This window comes from Bos javanicus, chromosome 6 (assembly GCF_032452875.1).
Source record: "Bos javanicus breed banteng chromosome 6, ARS-OSU_banteng_1.0, whole genome shotgun sequence".
Taxonomy (NCBI): Eukaryota; Metazoa; Chordata; class Mammalia; order Artiodactyla; family Bovidae; genus Bos; species Bos javanicus.
The window spans coordinates 66,979,556-66,998,611 of NC_083873.1; the positions used below are offsets into that span (position 1 = coordinate 66,979,556).

The following is a 19,056-nucleotide window of genomic DNA, read 5'->3' on the forward strand; positions in this document are numbered from 1 at the left end:
CTGAATATTGTACAATGTACATTAATAAATTTGAGGATATGCATAGTGACCCTCATTTCAAAATGCAAAACAATGTAAAATTATGTTACCCATAGTTCCACCACCAGGAATTAACAAAGTTAACTTTTATCTTTTGTCAAACTTGCCTCCCACATTTGATGGCATTTGAAAATAAAATTTTATACCTGGGTGGGAAGGAGTTTCAAGAGGGAGTCACATATACTTATGCTTATATGTTATATACTTATAACTTATATGTTATACATATAACAATGCTTCACATTGTTGTATGGCAGAAACCAACACAACATTGTAAAGCAATTATCTTCCAATTAAAAATAAAATTAAACTTTATATCCAAACTTTAGGTCCTTTTACCAAGCTGTCACTACAAAGTTCCAACCTTGTCTTCCCTCTACCCTCTACCCAGAAGCAACCACCATGGGTGTGTATCTTTCCAGCTCATTCCATCGTTTTCAGTTCAGTTCAGTTCAGTCACTCAGTCGTGTCCAACTCTTTGCGACCCCATGAATAGCAGCACACCAGGCTTCCCTGTCCATCACCAACTCCTGGAGTTCACTCAAACTCATGTCCATCGAGTCGGTGATGCCATCCAGCCATCTCATCCTCTGTCGTCCCCTTTTCCTCCTGCCCCCTATCCCTCCCAGCATCAGAGTCTTTTCCAATGAGTCAACTCTTCTCATGAGGTGGCCAAAGTACTGGAGTTTCAGCTTTGGCATCAGTCCTTCCAATGAACACCCAGGACTGATCTCCTTCAGAATGGACTGGTTGGATCTCCTTGTAGTCCAAGGGACTCCCAAGAGTCTTCTCCAACACCACAGTTCAAAAGCATCAATTCTTCATTTTACATAGATATATAAGTATCCATAACCAAAGCATAGTTTGAGACACGTTAAGTGTATAATTCTGACTTCCTATTTCATTTTATAATATTGTTTGTTAATACTGTAACCTGTATAGATTATATTTTGTTCCTTTTTTCTGTTTGTACCTCTTCTTTATATTAATGAAAAATTGGTTCTTTCCAGTTTTTTGCTATTATGAACAATGCTACTATAAAAATCCTTTGCATGTTTCCTTAGACGCCTGTGCAAGAGTAGTCCTTATGTCTATGTCCAGAAGTGGAATGGCTGGTTCTACTTTCAGCTTACGAGATCAGCCACGTTGCTTCTCAAGGTTGTGTATCATTTTACATTCTGTGACTCCTATACAGATATATCATTTCCTCCACACCAGACCAACCTTCATATTGTCAGATTTTAGGGTGTTTTTTCTGAATCTGATGAGACAAATTTGTTTGCACTATGGTTTTTGATTTGCCTTTACTGAAGAAGTTGGACAAACTCTCATGAGTCTATTAACCATTTGGATTTATTAGAAGTTTATATTCTTAGTAACATTTTTTCAGTTGGGTTCTTTCATTCATTCAAAACATATTTAATGCCTGCTAGTTGTTAGGCATTATTATTACCCTCCAAGTGAATATGTACCCCTGGTCCTCTGTTAACTTCACTTTAATTTTACCTTTCTGAACTAAGCATAATAGTATAAAGCATAAAAATCCAAAATTAGTGCTCTACTAATGACATTCATTAAAAAGTAGAGACATTACTTTGCCTACAAAGCTCTGTCTAGTCAAAGCTTTGGTTTTTCCAGTAGTCATGTATGGATGTGAGAGTTGGACTGTGAAGAAAGCTGAGTGCTGAAGAATTGATGCTTTTGAACTGTGGTGTTGGAGAAGACTCTTGAGAGTCCCTTGGACTACAAGGAGATCCAACCAGTCCATCCTAAAGGAAATCAGTCCTGAATATTTGTTGGAAGGACTGATGCTGAAGTTGAAACTCCAATACTTGGGCCGCCTGATGCAAAGAACTGACTCCTTGGAAAAGACCCTGATGCTGGGAAAGATTGAAGACAGGAAGAGAAGGGGATGACAGAGGATGAGATGGATGGCATCATAGGCTCGATGGACATGAGTCTGAGCAAGGTCCAGGAGTTGGTGATGGACAAGGAAGACTGGCATGCTACATTCCGTGGGGTCACAAAGAGTCGGACATAACTGAGTGACTGAAATGAACTGAACTGAATGCCATTCATGAGGCTTCCCTGGTAGCTCAGCTGTAAAGAATTCACCTGCAATACAGGAGATCCTGATTTGTTTCCTAGACTGGGAAGATCCCCTAGAGAAGGATAGGCTACCCACTCCAGTATTCATGGGCTTCCCTGGTGGCTCAGATGGTAAAGAATCCACCTGCAGTGCAAGAGACCTGGGTTTGATCCCTGGGTTGGGAAGATCCCCTAGAGGAGGGCATGGCAACCCACTCCAGTATTCTTGCCTGGAGAATCCCCATGGACAGGGCTGGTGGGCTACAGTCCAGAGGATCTCAAAGAGTCAGACACAACTGAGCAACTAAGCACAGCACAGCACAGCAATGCTATTCATGTACTCTACTAACATGTGAATCCCTTAAATTATTTACCAAGAAATATTTGTTTATCAGTGTTTGGCTTACTAAGCAATCTAAATCCTTTAATCTCATTTAATTATCATCACAACTATGTTTTGACCGTATTATGCCACCCAAGCAGTGAACTACTTCTGGATAAAATTGAAAACTGAACTGAGCAATCCAGTTTCTAAGTTTGGCAGAGCATGCAGACTTTAAAGCATCATCTTTAAACAAAGACAGTTGCATATTATGCAGCTCAGAGCACCCACACTGTAATTATTTGTTGTTCATTCGCTCAGTTGTGTCTTACTCTTTGAGATTTCATGAACTGCAGCATGTCAGACTTCCCTGTCCTTCACCATCTCCTGGAGTTTGTTCAAACTCATGTCCATTGAGTGGGTAATTCTATCCAACCATCTCATCTTTTGTCACCTCCTTCTCCTCCTGCCTTCAATCTTTCCCAGCATCAGGGTCTTTTCCAATGAGTAAGCTCCTCGCATCAGGTAAACAAAGTAGGTTACCTTTCAGTTCAGTTCAGTCGCTCAGTCATGTCTGACTCTTTGTGACCCCATGGACACCAGGCACACCAGGCCTCCCTGTCCATCACCAACTCCCGATTTAGCATTAGCCAAAGACCATTCAACTTGTATGAGGATTCCTATATGTTGGTGCTTTCTGGAGTAGAATTCTTTGTGAATGTCCCAAAAAAAACTGAGAAAAATGATGTATTTGGTATTCATCTATTATTTGTATGTAGGAAGACAAAGAAGGCAGAGCACTGAGGAACTAATACCTTCAAACTGTGGTGCTGGACAAGCCTCCTGAGAGTCCCTTGGATAGCAAGGAGCTCAAACCCGTCAATCTTAAAAGAAATCAACCGTGAATATTTGTTTGAAGAGCTGATGCTGAAGCTCCAATATTTTGGTCATCTGATGCAAACAGCCGACTCACTGGAAAAGTCCCTGATGCTGGGAAAGATTGAGGGCAAAAGGAAAAGAGGGCATCAGGGTCAGATGGCTGGATGGCGTTTCTGAAGCAATGGACATGAACCTGGGCAAACTTTGGGAGATGGTGAGGGACAGGGAGGCCTGGCACGCTGCAGTCCATGGGGTCATAAAGAGTTGGACACGACTGGGAGACTGAACAACAACAACAACATTATTTGTTATATTGACACTAAGTAAATAGGTACCTTTTTAAAGAGAAATGCTTTCTTCTCCATTAGTGCAAAGATATTCTAAAGAATGTACTCTAATCTGCCAATGCAACCAGTAAAACTCAAGCCTCAAAAAAAAGTACAGAACAACATGCAGTAAACTATAAATAATAGTTACCTCTGGAGACTAGATCTTTGCATTATTTGAACTTTATACAATATGCACGTATTAACTTTATAATAAAAGGATAAATTTCAGTATCTTTTCTCAAAAGAATATTACTAAACAACTTGTAGAAATGTTCATGATATAGTGTTAAACAGAAAAAGCAGATAGCTAAACACTATTTATGTTACACTATTTATGTTATCATCCTGTCTTATTAGAAATGTTGCATATGTGCATGGAAAGGATAAATACTTTAATATTAAACATTTTAAGTTTTTAGTGGTAGGATCATCAGTATATGGCTTTTTCTTTGTATTCTGTAATTTTCCCTAATTTATTTTCTTAATGAGAATAAAAAGGCAGTATTTATAAATTTTGTTTAGTAGCAAAAATAATTTATGTCAGCAGTTTTGCTTTAAAATAATGTTTTCCAGCCCTTGCCCAATCTCAGTATCCTACTGCAGAGCCTAGGTTTTTTCTTAATATTTAACAATGCTCCCAGAGTTGTGTAACCATCCAGAACAGGCTTTGCCAGCTCCGCAATAGAGAAGCAGCCAGTGCCTGAAAACAACCATCTACTGCTTGGCAAAGCTTAGGTTCTAGCCCCAGCTCTACACCAAATTGCCAGTGAGAACTTGGCAGAGATCTTTCTGAGTTTTGTTTCCCCTTCCATAGAGTGGAGATGCTAAAACCTGTCCTGACTTCTATAGTGATTCTCTATGGGGAGTTAATGAAAAATACACACAAAGTAATATTGAAGGCTGTGAAGATTTACACAAATTCAAGTTGACGATCAGAGAAGGCAATGGCAACCCACACCAGTACTCTTGCCTGGAGAATCCCATGGACGGAGGGGCCTGGTGGGCTGCAGTTCATGGGGTCACGAAGAGTCAGACACAACTGAGCGACTTCACTTTCACTTTTCACTTTCATGCATTGGAAAAGGAAATGGCAACCCACTCCAGTGTTCTTGCCTGGAGAATCCCAGGGATGGGGGAGCCTGATGGGCTGCCATCTATGGGGTCACACAGGGTCAGACACAACTGAAGCGACTTAGTAGCAGCCAAGTTGATGATGTAATTATATAACTACCAAGCTCAGAAAGAGACAACCATCAACTTTCTAAGGGAGACAAAGAGAGCTAACATGCTTAAAGTAATCTTTCTTTAAGCCTTCCCTCCTTGAACTGTCACTTTGAGAACTCAATTTTGTCAGAGCAACTATTTAATAATTATCTTTAGAGGGTCATAAGCTAACTGTAATTGCCATGAAGACCAAAACAGAACTGAACAAAACTGTTGCTATGTGTGCCCGTAGCAAACAAACACAAGGAACGATTGTTAAAACGACTGTTATCAACTTACAGAGAAAATACAACACTTCCTCAGGAAGCAACAATTTCACTAAAGAGGTCGTTATTATCCTAGTCATTATCATCACCTTTACAATTCACAGAAAATTCGCAAAGGGGCCATCATAAAGTAAAATCTCAATTAATCAAAAGGCAGTTAATAAACCATCGAATAACCAAATATATTCTCCAGACTCATTTTTTTAGCCAAACATTTTACAATAAAACAGTGATATAAATGCCAGAAAAATAAAGGTCCTAAGAGCAAAACTACTACTTTTTGAATGAAGCTACTCCATTCCCAATGACCAGAACTAGGAATATTTTTTAAATAAACTTAAAGTATGGATTATAACAATAAAGTCATATATATTAAAACCCTAGAGCACCACAAGACCCTACATCATCAAAGAAAATTTTCTCTAGAATCGATGTGTTATACTGATCAAGGGTAAGAATGAAGACTTTCTGCAATGGTTGGAAGCCTTAATGCATACCTCCCCCTTTTACCCACTCAATCAGAAAGTATTCTGAATTCTAAAAATTGACCATAAAAATTAATAAATTATGATTACCTGCAGGTTTCCTTGACCTTTATGTTAGGGTACCTCACTCAAATATTTGTTTCTCAGGAAATGCAATCTGATGAGAATGGAATTTCTCAGAAAATGGATGCTGATGAGAAGCCTTTGGGGAAAGTCTGAATTAGAGTTTCATCTTCCATAAAATCTGTTGTGATTTCACCATCTATTACATGTATTGACTATATTTTAAACCATTATGTTAGCCATAAGCATTTATTTCCTTGTACATACATCTACGTTTGCATATGACTATTCCACTTTACCAATTCTTCTCTAAGCTTCTTAAAAGCAGAGAACTTTCTCTGCTCTTTACATCCTTGGGATAAAGCAAATACAAAATTTGATGGAAACAATAATGAGTAAACATACAAAGAGGCAAATAAGTATTTCTAACCCAGCACTTGAGGTCCCCTGGATTCTAATTACACAGGAATTTTGTCAGTCACAATGTCTATTTGAAATTTAGGATAATTTTTTCCCTGCTTTTCTTACAAATCTATGTCTTATACCCAACAGAACACATTAAAACTACTGATATTTTTACTTTAAACAATGTGAAGATAGCATAATCTAATCTTTACTTAATATTTTTGTTTCTCAACCCTTGTTGAGCATGTGCTATATGCCATATAGCTTGCTGCAGTGTGAAGGCAAGGAAGAAAAGAGGAAGGATGGAAGGCAGGCTTCCAGCCCTAAAGAAGTTAATAAGAGAGCCCTGTAAGTAACAAATATCCAACATGACAATTTTGTGTGTATAAAGGCCAACTCTGTGGAGTCAGGAGATTCATGAAAGCTCTCCAAAGCAGGGAATATGTGACTGGGTTTTGAAGGATGAGTAGGAGTTTACTAAGGTAGTGGTGGAAATGAGTACTCCTGGCAGAAGAAACACCATCTGAAGAAGGTAAGGAATGAAGAAAAGAGCAAATATTTCTAATGACTAGAATTAGGATGCCTGGGTGCTTGTGGCTTCCCCTCAGCACTCATGTAATGTGGAACACTTTTCGTGAGTGCCCTGACCCATTATTGTATTATGATCCAGTTATCAGTGTCTGTCCCAACAGACTTGAGATCAGGTACCAGTGAGCTCTGATTTTTATGTTTCCAGCAACTTACATAATGCCTGGCTCATAAAACCTTCCAAAAAAGCTTTGCTTTACTTTTGATATTTAGTTTATTGCACAAACACTACTCTCAAAACTTAAACATCTATACTCTATCATCATTGTAATGATCACATTTAAATACTATTTTTAACAGCACAATGTGTACATTTCTTAATCCCAATTTCCTTTAGAACAATTTTATCAATTCCCAAGAATGTGCTTTGAAAAGAGATTTCATTAGATTTATGGATTTATTTTGAGAAAATCAACACACCTAATATATTAAAATTTTTAATTACCTGACAAGGGATATCTCTTCATTTATTGATAGCTTTTAAAGTCTACTATATATGTTTTAAGTCTTATAATTTTCATTAAACAAGCTATGCATATTTCTAGTTAACTATATTCTATGTATTTAAATTTGTATTTGTAAATAAGATTTTTTTAACATATTGTCTCACCAGTTACTACTGATTTATAGGAGAGGTGTCTATATATGTATTTTGTAGCCTATCATCTTACTGAACTTTAGCTTTAATAGTTTTAAATTGATCCATTTACATTTTCTAGGTAGACGATACCTTAAGTAATGATAATTTTATCTCTTCAAAATGTATATCTTGTTTATTTTTCTCATTTCATTATGTTGAGTAGAAGTTATAGAACACTGCTAAATAATAGATAATATATCCTGCTTCTGTTTCAGTCCCTAGAATTTCTCCTATTTTTCTCACTGGTTCCAGATAAATTTTCTTTATTGTGTTAAGGAAGTTTTCTTATATAAGTAATTTCCTCTTCTTTCAAGAATATACATTAAACTTCACCAGTTACCTTTCATCAGCTAAAGCTAAGTTTATTTGTAACTGGGAACATTTGTAACATTTGAGAACTATTACATGTAATTATAAGTACTTGCTTCACACTCTAGAGTATCTATATTACCATAATTCAAAATCTTGGCATAATGGTTGTCTGCTGATGGGAAGGTACACGCTATTTTTCCTTTGAGGGAATGTAGGAAAGTGCCAGCTGTTTGATTACTGCCATAGCCAAAACTTAAAATATGACAGTCTAAATTCCCATGCACTCTTATGTCAGGTGACCGGCTCTAGCACTATGTGGATTTATCCCGCTGAACTACTGATGGGGACACAGTAGGAAACAAAGCAAAGTTTTTATCTAAGACAATCACTGGCACATAATAGGTACCAAGTAAGTCTTTATTGAATAATACATAAAAATATCTAGGGTACAGTAGCTTTTTTGGAGGTAGTTTTGGACCCCTTTTAAAAATCATGTCCATAAGTTTTAGTCAATTTAAGTTTTACTTTTCAATTTAAATTTAGGCATTTGTTTATGTAGAAAATAATCTATTTTATCCAGACTTTTAAGTTTTTAGCACTATTAATTTCATAGCTTAAAAAATTACCTCCATGAAAAAGAGAAAGATCTATAATAGTGTCTTGCTATTATCGTCAAAGAGTTATTTGATATTTCTCCCCCTTCCCACCCGTTTTTTTTTTTTTTTTTTTTTTCATTTCTAAGGGGTAGGGTCCTTAATTTATTTATTTATTTATTTATTTATTTATTTTACTAGCCCGCCCCGGTCCGCGGGCCGCCTAGTCGCGCTCGGGTCCCGCCCTGCGGGCTGCGCAGCCTGATGACGTCAGGGCAGCCGGCTTCCCCCCCTTAATTTAAACTTATTAATTTTTAACTTTATTTGACTGTGACCAGAGAATGTATACTTTTTTGCCTAATTGAGATTATTTTTGTGATCAATATGTACCAATATTCTAAGAGTAGAGGAAAGAGGGTGTATTTTCTATGCAGCGGTCCCCAACCTTTTGGGCACCAGGGACCAATTTCGTGGAAGACAATTTTCCCAAGGACCAGGGTCGAGGGGGATGGTTTGGTAATGATTCAAGGGCGTTACATTTACTGTACACTTTATTTCTATTGTTACTACATCTGCTTCACCCCAGGTCATCAAGCATTAGATCCTAGAGGCTGGGGACCCCTGCACTATGGGATATAAAGTATAATCAATAATTATTAGGTCTTTTATTTACAGTTAACACCATGATGCTTAACCACCACCATTCTCTTTTATCCGCCTGCTTCATTTAACAAAACTGTAAGTAACATTTATAGAAAGGACAGTAAGTGAAAGAATGAATATAGTGGAACAAATTGACTGAGGGATATATAAACAGAAAAGGTCAAGGAGTGAAAAGCTAGTTATAAGATATGTCTTTAACAGTAGGAACATTTTAAAAGCTCAGTTTAATAAAGTCTAACTTTCTGATACAGAATGAAAGCACAAATATTTAAAATCCTGTAATCTTGGCATTATGTATGTATGTATGTATGTATACATTATGTATGTATGTATATATATACATAATATATATATTATGTATGGATGTATGGATGGATGGATGGATGTGAGAGTTGGACTGTGAAGAAAGCTGAGTGCCGAAGAATTGATGCTTTTAAACTGTGGTGTTGGAGAAGACTCTTGAGAGTCCCTTGGACTGCAAGGAGATCCAACCAGTCCATTCTGAAGGAGATCAACCCTGGGATTTCTTTGGAAGGAATGATGCTAAAGCGGAAACTCCAGTACTTTGGCCACCTCATGCAAAGAGTTGACTCATTGGAAAAGCCTCTGATGCTGGGAGGGATTGGGGGCAGGAGGAGAAGGGGACGACAGAGGATGAGATGGCTGGATGGCATCACTGACTCGATGGATGTGAGTCTGAGCGAACTCCGGGAGTTGGTGATGGACAGGGAGGCCTGGGGTGCTGCGATTCATGGGGTCGCAAAGAGTCGGACATGACTGAGTGACTGAACTGAACTGAATCTTGGCACAATAAACATGATAAAGAGTAGTTTTAAGTTTATAAAAATAAAGTGAAAAAAGTGAAAGTGTCAGTCACTCAGTGGTTCCTGACTCTTGGTGACCCTGTGGACTTCTCCAGGCTTCTCTGTCCATGGAATTCTCCAGGCAAGAATACCCACAAGAGTGGGTAGCCATTCCCTTCTACAGGGCATCTTCCTGACTCAGGGATCAAACCCAAGTCTCCTGCCTTGCAAGCAGATTCTTTAGATTCTTTACCTTCTGAGCCACCAGGGAGGCCAGGAAAATAAAACTATCAAATAATTGATAAGTTTTTTAAAGTCTAATTAAATTATACATGCCTATCATGGAGAAATAAAAGAAAGCAAGATAATTTAAATTCTGGCTCCATCACATAATAGTAATATGTTACCTTGAGAGAGTTATTAAACCTCTTTAGACCACTTATCTCTAAAAGGAAGTGTGCAGGTTGCTACAATAATGTTTGTAAAGTAACTAACATTTAAAAAGTTCTTAAATGTCTCCAATGAGTTGGAGCTCATATTTCCAGGGAGTTTTATTAAGATTTACATGAATTTGACAGTGTTCCATCTTCAAATATCTTAAAAAGAAAGAAAACCTAGTATATGATACTTCCTTTGAGGAAAGACACATCTGAACAAAGGTATTGTTTTGACTTCTAAAAATGAACTTGAAGGTAAACAACAAGGACCTACTGTATAGCACAGGGATCTCTACTCAATATCTTTTAATAACCCAAACGGAACAGAATCTGAAAAAAAAAATATATATATATATGTATCATATGTATATACATACATTCATATGTTTTATGTATATATATATAACTGAATCATTTTGTTGTACACTAGAAACTAAGACAATATTGTAAATCAACTATACTTATATTTGTAAAAAATAAACTTTAAATTTGCAAAAAGGCAGTATTTACTATGCTATGATATTCAGATTAGCAGGACCATATTGCCAGACTTTATTTAGTGTTATTTTTAACTAAAACTGTATCTTTAACTAAACTGTGTTTAGTAGAATACTCATTTATCTGTCAAAAATACAGAGAAATCAATAAAAATAAAACCATCAGTTGTTGCTAGAAAGCATATACCATGGAAAACAAAGCAAATGCTGATGCATTAATAAATCAAAACAGAGGTATAAACATATGTGAAAATATAATTTTAATTACCACTGAGTTCTTACCTTTGGTTGCTTAAGCACTGTATCTGTGTCTTCCAGAAACAGAAGTCAGTGGTGTATCCAAAGCAAACAGGGATATAGTGTAAATCTGGACATTGTCAAAATCCAGGTCCTAATTTTTAAAAGAAATAAATATGCTGATCTTTTTCCTTTCTTTAAACATGTACAAACAGCTAGTTTTCTTAATCATTCCCAAGGAAAGAAACAGTTCTGTGGCATTGACAAAGGAGGATTTTCATGAGCCAGTATTGGATTTGCGGATTTATATACAGATGAAAATAACAGCAAAGCACCATTATCCTTTGCTAGAGCCCAAGCTTATTAATATGTGACAGATTTAGGAACAAAAGGGGTTTTCTTATACTATACCTCTTAACAAATTTGCAATTAAGCTTAACCAAAGGTAATATCGGCTAATGAATTTTATTAAAGTTCTGTTTTCAATTTATCCAGCATTACAATCTGGATAGAATTATAGGCTTTTACAAATTATGACTAAAATTTTAAATATAGTGCCATCATAATAAAACTATTAAAATATAAATAAGGTGTACTTATTTATTCATTGACCCATTTAATGTGTGTTTTGTGGAAGAGCTGCATGTCTCATATCTAGTCAGAAATAAAATTGGATGAGTCTGAGCATCCCTGAATGAGGCATACTTTAGGTGTGGCAATAAGATATGCCAGTTAGTGTCCAAATATTATTCTAATGACCAAACAGTAAATTTTCCTCAGAGTTTTTAATCCAATATTTGATAGTTTACATACTCACTAAGGGCTTCCCTGGTGGCTCAGCTAGTAAAGAATCTGTCTGCAAATGCAGGAGACCATGGTTCAATTGCTGGTTTAGGAAGAACTCCTGGAGAAGGGAATGGCTATCCACTCCAGTATTCTGGCCTGGAGAATTCCATGGACTCTATAGTCCATGGGATCACAAAGAGTTGGACATGACCGAGCAGCTTTCACTTCACTTCACATACTCACAAAATTTTTTTCTGATTTATTACTGTAGACTTCCTTAATAGCTTAGTTAGAGATCTCTTCTTGGAAGTAAGGATTTTTCAGAAAATTATACTTGTCTAATAATAAAGAACCTTTTGTTCTTAAATTCAATGTTCACTTTACTTCCGTCTCTCTTACAGGAACTATGGCTCCCTTTAGGTTGGGGTGGTGTCTGTGACACCACACTAAGTTTACACACAGAGGTTTTGGAGTCACAGGCCTGGTTTGAACCTCAGCTCCAAGTTCACCAGCTCTGAGACTAGAGCATGGTAGTGAACCCTCTGGGCCTCAGTTTCAGTTTCCATGGAATGGACATGATAATACCTTGAAGATCTGAGGATTAAAACGAGATATAGTAATATGAAGAGTTTATTACACTTTCTAAAACATGGTAAACACTTGATAAGTGACTATTAAACATTTTTAAAGATAAATAGCAGAGTTAAACTTTATTTTACAATAATTGGTCTACTATCAGAAATGTGTATGCTTTCTTTTAAAAGTTGAAAATATATTTTCTTGAAAATTCCCTGACTGTCCAGTGGTTAGGACTCCACACTTCCAGTGCCAGGAGCCCAGATTCTATCCCTGGTCAGGGCACTAAGATCCTATACGTCACATGGCATGGCCAAAAAGAAGTAAAAAAAAAAAAAAACATTTGCTGCTCAGTAAATATCTTGTTTACAGTAATCTTTTTCTAATCTTACCTCATACACCAAGTGAAAGTCATGCCCAGCGCTTTGTGACTGACCCCACGGACTGTACAGTTTATGTAATTCTCCATGCCAGAATACTGGAGTGGATAGTCTTTCCCTTCTCCAGAGGATCTTCCCAACCCAAGGATCGAACCCAGGTCTTCCACACTGCAGGCAGATTCTTTACCAGCTGAGCCACAAGAGAAGCCCAAAAACACTGGAATGGGTAACCTATCCCTACTCCAGTGGATCTTCCCAACCCAAGAATCAAACTGGGGTCTCCTGTATTGCAGGAAAATTCTTTACCAATGAGCTATGAGGGAAGCCCAAAGATATAACTAAAACAAATATACCTAAAAATAAAACAAGATGACAAGATTAGGAACTCCTTCCCTCATAGTGCCATTCATTTTCCCCTGGATTGCTTGTTAGTTGAAATACTCTTAGAATGATTCAATGAATTAAATAAGAAAGTTGAAGCAATAACTCTGATACCTTTCTTCCTCCTGCCAACTCAACCCCTGGTTGACACAAAACTTCACAGAACTTGCCATTATAAAATAGCTATTCCCCAATGAATCACACACACACACACCCCATAAGAAGCTCTCGTTTATTTTATCTTCCCTTACTAGCTTACACTGCCTTTGTGCACCTTTCCTACTCCAAAACTATAATTAAAGATGAAGTGAATATTTTTGATTCTTGGGATGACACTTACTAGTTGTGCAGTCTTGAGAAAATGACTTAATCTTTCTGAGCCTCAATTTCCTTATCTGTAAAATGGAAATATAATACCTCCCTCAGTACATTTTTGTGAGAAAAATGGAGCAAGATTACAGCATATGATACACTCATGGTGTATATAAGAGGACACTTAATAATGCACTCTCTCTCCTTTCGCTTTCCTCTAAACTGGAGCTTTGCAGCACATTGCTTAGGCCTTACCTGTATTCAACATGTTGCAGTTGGACTTTTGATAGCAGGTACATGTGGCTATTAAATAACTAATAGGTAAAGATACAGAGCTATTTTTTATACCTTGTTTCTAAACAATTTATTACATAATTCTAGCAGAGTGTGACCAAATAAAATAATTCTCTTTAGTTTTTTAAAATGAAAATCGGTGTTTTCTGTGTGTACAGTACTTAACAATGTGAAATAATAGTCCTTCACAAAGGCATAGAATTCATTCAACATGTAATTCCCAAGCACCACACTATGCTGGGTGCTATTCTAAGGTCTGGGAGCACACCCACAAGCCCTTTCCTTAGAGATTATCCACGAGAAGGAGACAGGCAAAGCAAGAGGTGCTTACGAAAGATTGTGATAGAGAGCTAAGGAAGCACACCAAAGAAGCCCTAAGATTGGGAGAGGAAAAGAGTTGGTCAAGAAAGCTTGTGGGGGAAAATTATCTCTGCTGAAATTGAAGGTAAGTAGGAATGTTGTTTTTGTATATACAACACACATACCAGGATACTTTTCTGATTTACCCAAATTTAAAAGGGTAAAAGCATGTTTCATCTTATTTCATTTTGTTTTCGCCTCCAAAGTACAATTAACTTGACCCAGTCTACCAATGGGTTTCTTTTCCTGGGACCTGCAGTAACCTTGACTGATGGAAAGAACATAGCCAGACTGGATTATCTGTTTAGTAGGCTACTTTTAGTCTGGTTCCCAGCCTTGCTTTGTCAGCTCCCTCTAAATCTTTATAATCCTATTTAAACTGCCTCTAACTGTAGATGCTCATTTGTGTGACATTGATTCTTTTGCATTTTCATTTCAAAAAAATTGTGTGATGTAAAGGATTCTGGCACTTGGCCCTAAATTATTAAATATTTGATAGTATGTCTTCCAGCACACCAAGACCTGCAGTGAGAATGGTCTGAGATGTCTTCTCAGCACTTATAACCATAATAATTAAATCTGGTGTAAAGTAAAAGTCACTAAGTAGTGTCTGACTCTTTGCGACCCCATGGACTATACACTCCATGGAATTCTCCTGGCAAGAATACTGGAGTGGGTAGCTTTTCCCTTCTCTAGGGGATCTTCCCAACCCAGGAATCAAACCCAGGTTTCCTGCATTGCAGGCAGATTCTTCACCAGCTGAGCTACATTGTTTAATGTCTGTCTCTCCTATAAAAACTGTAAACTCCACAAGGGACTGTGTCTGTGTTATTCACGACTGTATCTTTAGTGTTTAGCTCAATACCATGCATAATCATTCATTTAACAGATATTCAGTGCCAGGCTCCTTTCTAAGCACTAAGAAGTTTAATAGTAAACAAAACTAAGTTCCCACCCTCATAGAGGGTACATTCTAATGGGATAGGATGGCACAAGACAATAAACTAAGCAGTAAACACAGAAGTCAGACAGTGATTAATAATATGATAAAATAAGGCAGTGGGGAGAAGATGATTTGGGGATAAGGCAGGACAGTTTCAGATGGGATATTCAAGGAAGACCTCACCTAGCTGAGACCTCAATATAGGCACAGAGCTAGTCAAGCCTAGTTCCGGGGGGACAGATCCTGCCTGGCAAGAAAACATGTGCAAAGCTCAAAAACAGGACTGCCTTAGAGTATTTAAAGAACATCAAAGAGGTCAGATGGCTAAGTTAGAGGAAGCAAAGACAGGAGGGGAAGGAGTTAAGGTCTTAGAGGACAGATTATGTGAAGAACAGTTAGGAGGCTATGACAGCAATTCAGTGAGAGATGGCAGTGGTTCAGACCAGGATGGCAGATGTGGAGATGATGAAAAGGGGATGTATTTTTAAGACAGAGACAATAAGATTTGCTGACTGACTACATGGAGGCAGGGGTGGGGGGCGGTGTGAGTGAAAGAATGAAATCAAGGTGGACTTTAGATTTTTTGATCTATGAAACCAAATAATAGGTTGTAATTTAATGAGATAGGAAGGCATCATGAAGAACAGGATGGGGATAGAGGGAGATTGGGGGTTCTGTTTGGAAAATAAGGAGTTAGTGCATATCAGTGCATCAGTAATATTCATTGAAATAGATGAATGAAAAACTTACGTATTTTCCTGTACCTATATTTACTTTATTATTCAGGATTCCAGAAAGAGAAAGTAGAGGCTGTACAGTTTTGAGAGTAGCAATACTGATAAACAGTAGAACTGCCTTCCACTGCCCTTTGAACACAAAAGTTCTTAAATCCCATTAGCATAGTTTGGGGGTCCAGGACCCCATGATACTATAACATGATGTGGTATATACATGAAAATATGTTCTTTTCTGAAATGATCCATGATTTTCATCAATTTACCACTCCCAAATAGCTAGTATGTATCCACATTAATATAACATACATTTATTAAATATCTTTTCACTCTTCTTCATTCAGTAAACTCAGAGTTCAAAATACATAAAATGTGCAAGATTGACAAAATGCTAGTGTCCTTATTCAGTTAAGAAAAAAATGGGGAGTGTTACATGCCAGGCACTGGGATAGGGAGTGTGCATATCACTCCCTATGAGAAGCAATCTGGCTTAATAGTCAGGAATATCAGCTTTGGATGTCAGATACACCTTGGTTCAAAATCCAGTTCTTCTACTTGCTAACTGTGTTACCGAGGCAAGTTATAAAACTTCTCTATTTCATATATCATATAATAGGGAATCTGAAAAAGTGACACAAATGAATTTATATACATACTACTATATATATAATAGCTAAGCAGTAAAGACCTACTGTATAGCAGGAGAACTACAATACAATAACCTATAATGGAAAATAATCTGAAAAAGAATATATGTATAACTGAATCATTCTGCTATACACTTCAGTCAGTTCACTTCAGTCACTCAGTCATGTCTGACTCTGCAACCCCATTTAATGTAGCACGCCACGCTTCCCTGTCCATCACCAACTCTCGGAGCCTACTCAAACTCATGTCCATTAAGTCCGTGATGCCATTCAACCATCTCATCCTCTGTCATCCCCTTCTCCTCCTGCCATCAATCTTTCCCAGAATAAGGGTCTTTTCAAATGAATCAATTCTTTGCATCAGGTGGCCAAAATATTGGAATTTCAGCTTCAGCATCAGTCCTTCCAATGAATATTCAAGACCGATTTCCTTTAGGATGGACTGGTTGGATCTCCTTGCAGTCCAAGGGACTCTCAAGAGTCTTCTCCAACACCACAGTTCAAAAGCATCGATTCTTCAGTGCTCAGCTTTCTTCACAGTCCAACTCTCACATCCATACATGACTCTGGAAAAACCATAGCTTTGACGAGACGGACCTTTGTTGGCAAAGTAATGTCTCTGCTTTTGAATATGCTGTCTAGGTTGGTCATAACTTTCCTTCCAAGGAGCAAGCGTCTTTTAATTTCATGGCTGCAGTCACCATCTGCAGTGATTTTGGAGCCCCCAAAATAAAGTCTGACACTGTTTCCCCATCAATTTACCATGAAGTGATGGGACCAGATGCCATGATCTTAGTTTTTTGAATGTTGAGTTTTAAGCCAGCTTTTTCACTCTCCTCTTTCATCAAGAGTGTGCCCTAAGTGTGGTGTCATCTGACACACACAGTAAATTAACTATACTTCAATTTTTTAAAATATTTTTTAAGTCCTCTCTATTTCTTAGTTAAAAGATATATCTAACATAGTAAGTAACCTTTCTTCCACAATGAGGTGTTCAATATATGGCTATGTGTGCAGGCTCAGTCACTCAGTCCTGTCCAACTCTTTGTGATCCCACAGACTGTAGCCTGCCAGGCTCCTCTGTCCATGGGATTTTCCAGACAAGAACACTGGAATGGGTTGTCATTTCCTACTCCAGAGAATCTTCCCAACCTAGGGATCGAATCTGAATCTCCTGAGTCTCCTACACTGGCAGGTGAATGCTTTACCACTGAGTCACCTGGGAAGCCCTCAATACGTGGTGAGATTCCTGCTAATGAGCAAACTGACTCCTTAATTATAATTTAGGTTTTCAGGTAGATCTGTTTATAGGGAGAGCACACACTAATTACAGATCATAAGCATCCAACCTGTAAAACCAGACCTACTGAATGAATAAAATAGGATTTTAGAGCCTACAGAATCACAGCCCTACCCATAAGAAGTGTACGTACCTAAGTTACCATTGTGCTATTGTAACTGAAATTACACAACTCTTCATAAACTATCATGCAATTTAAAGGAAAACATTTATTATTACTGAATTTAACTGATCTTAAAAAACTGATCAAATTTTGATTAATTTTCATATATCTAAAAGAAGCTGAGTAGTAAAATTTTAGCATCTGATGTTAACAGTTGCTTAGAATACCAAACAGACTTTGGAGTCAAACTAATGTAGAGTTGCACACTGGCTCTGCCAATTAGCAAGTGTTTGTTTTTATCAGTATAGTTGATAGTTGAAGGGATCCTTTTTATCAATTAGTGGTATGGCAACCCACTCCAGTGTTCTTGCCTGGAGAATCCCATGGACAGAGGAGCCTGGTGGGCTGCCGTCTATGGGGTCGCACAGAGTCGGACACGACTGAAGCAACTTAGCAGCAGCAGCAGCAGCAGAGATATTCTACACAAAACTCTTCCCACAGGTATAGCATACATTAGAACCTCAATTATGACAACTATTAAGATATTATTTACTGAAAGGTCCTGGAGTTCACTATTAATTAATAATTACTGTTAGAGTATCAAATTTATGGTTATGTGTGGGGTGTGTGTGTGCATGGAGGACCATTTCCTACTCGAGGGGATCTTCCCCACCCAGGGATAAAAGCTGTGTCTCTTGCATCTCCTGCATTGGTAGGCAGATTCTTTACCACTAGCACCACCTGGGAAGCCCACAAAATTTCTAGTTAAACAACATAATCAAATATAGAAGGGCTCCAAAGGATTCAGAGTAGGGAAGGAACCTATCACGGAGGAGAGAGGGTTGTGTATTACTGACAGCAGTGCCAAGAGAAATAACACTTGAGTCATCACAGATTATCAATTTCTATGTGGAGAAACTTTGTACTGTTTGCTTGTCAATACAAGTCATAAAATGATGCTTAGATTCAGAAATAAATCATGAATTTTAAATATCATGTTCAGGGACTTTCCTGGTAGTCCAGGGAACCAGGTTCAGTCCTTGGTCAGGGAACTAAGATCCCACATGCCTGGGAACAGTTAAGCCCGTGCACCACAACTGCTGAACCCAAATGCCTCAGCTACAGAAGCCTGTGTGCCTGGAGCCCATGCTCCGCAATAAGAGAAGCCACCACAATGAGTAGCCCCCACCCTCCACAACTAGAAAAAGACCCCCGCAGCAATGAAGATCCAGTGCAGCCAAAGATAAATAAGTAAATAATAAAAAATTTTATTTAAAAAAGCAGAAAAATGTGATCTATAATCAGGAGGAAAACCACTCAATAGTTGCAGATCTAGATTTATATATCATCTCAAAGATACATTTTTCATT

At 37.7% G+C, this 19,056-nt stretch overlaps 1 protein-coding gene across 1 annotated transcript in view; it reads right to left on the bottom strand.

Annotated features, from left to right (window-relative positions):
* The window catches only part of CNGA1 (cyclic nucleotide gated channel subunit alpha 1), a 37,989-nt gene extending 26,851 nt beyond the window's left edge, over nucleotides 1–11,138 (bottom strand). Inside the window, exon 1 of the mRNA XM_061420092.1 lies at nucleotides 10,916–11,138. The gene's annotated coding sequence lies outside the window, so the exon portion shown is untranslated. The remainder of the gene's footprint in view (nucleotides 1–10,915) is intronic.
* Between the last annotated feature and the right edge of the window lie 7,918 nt (nucleotides 11,139–19,056).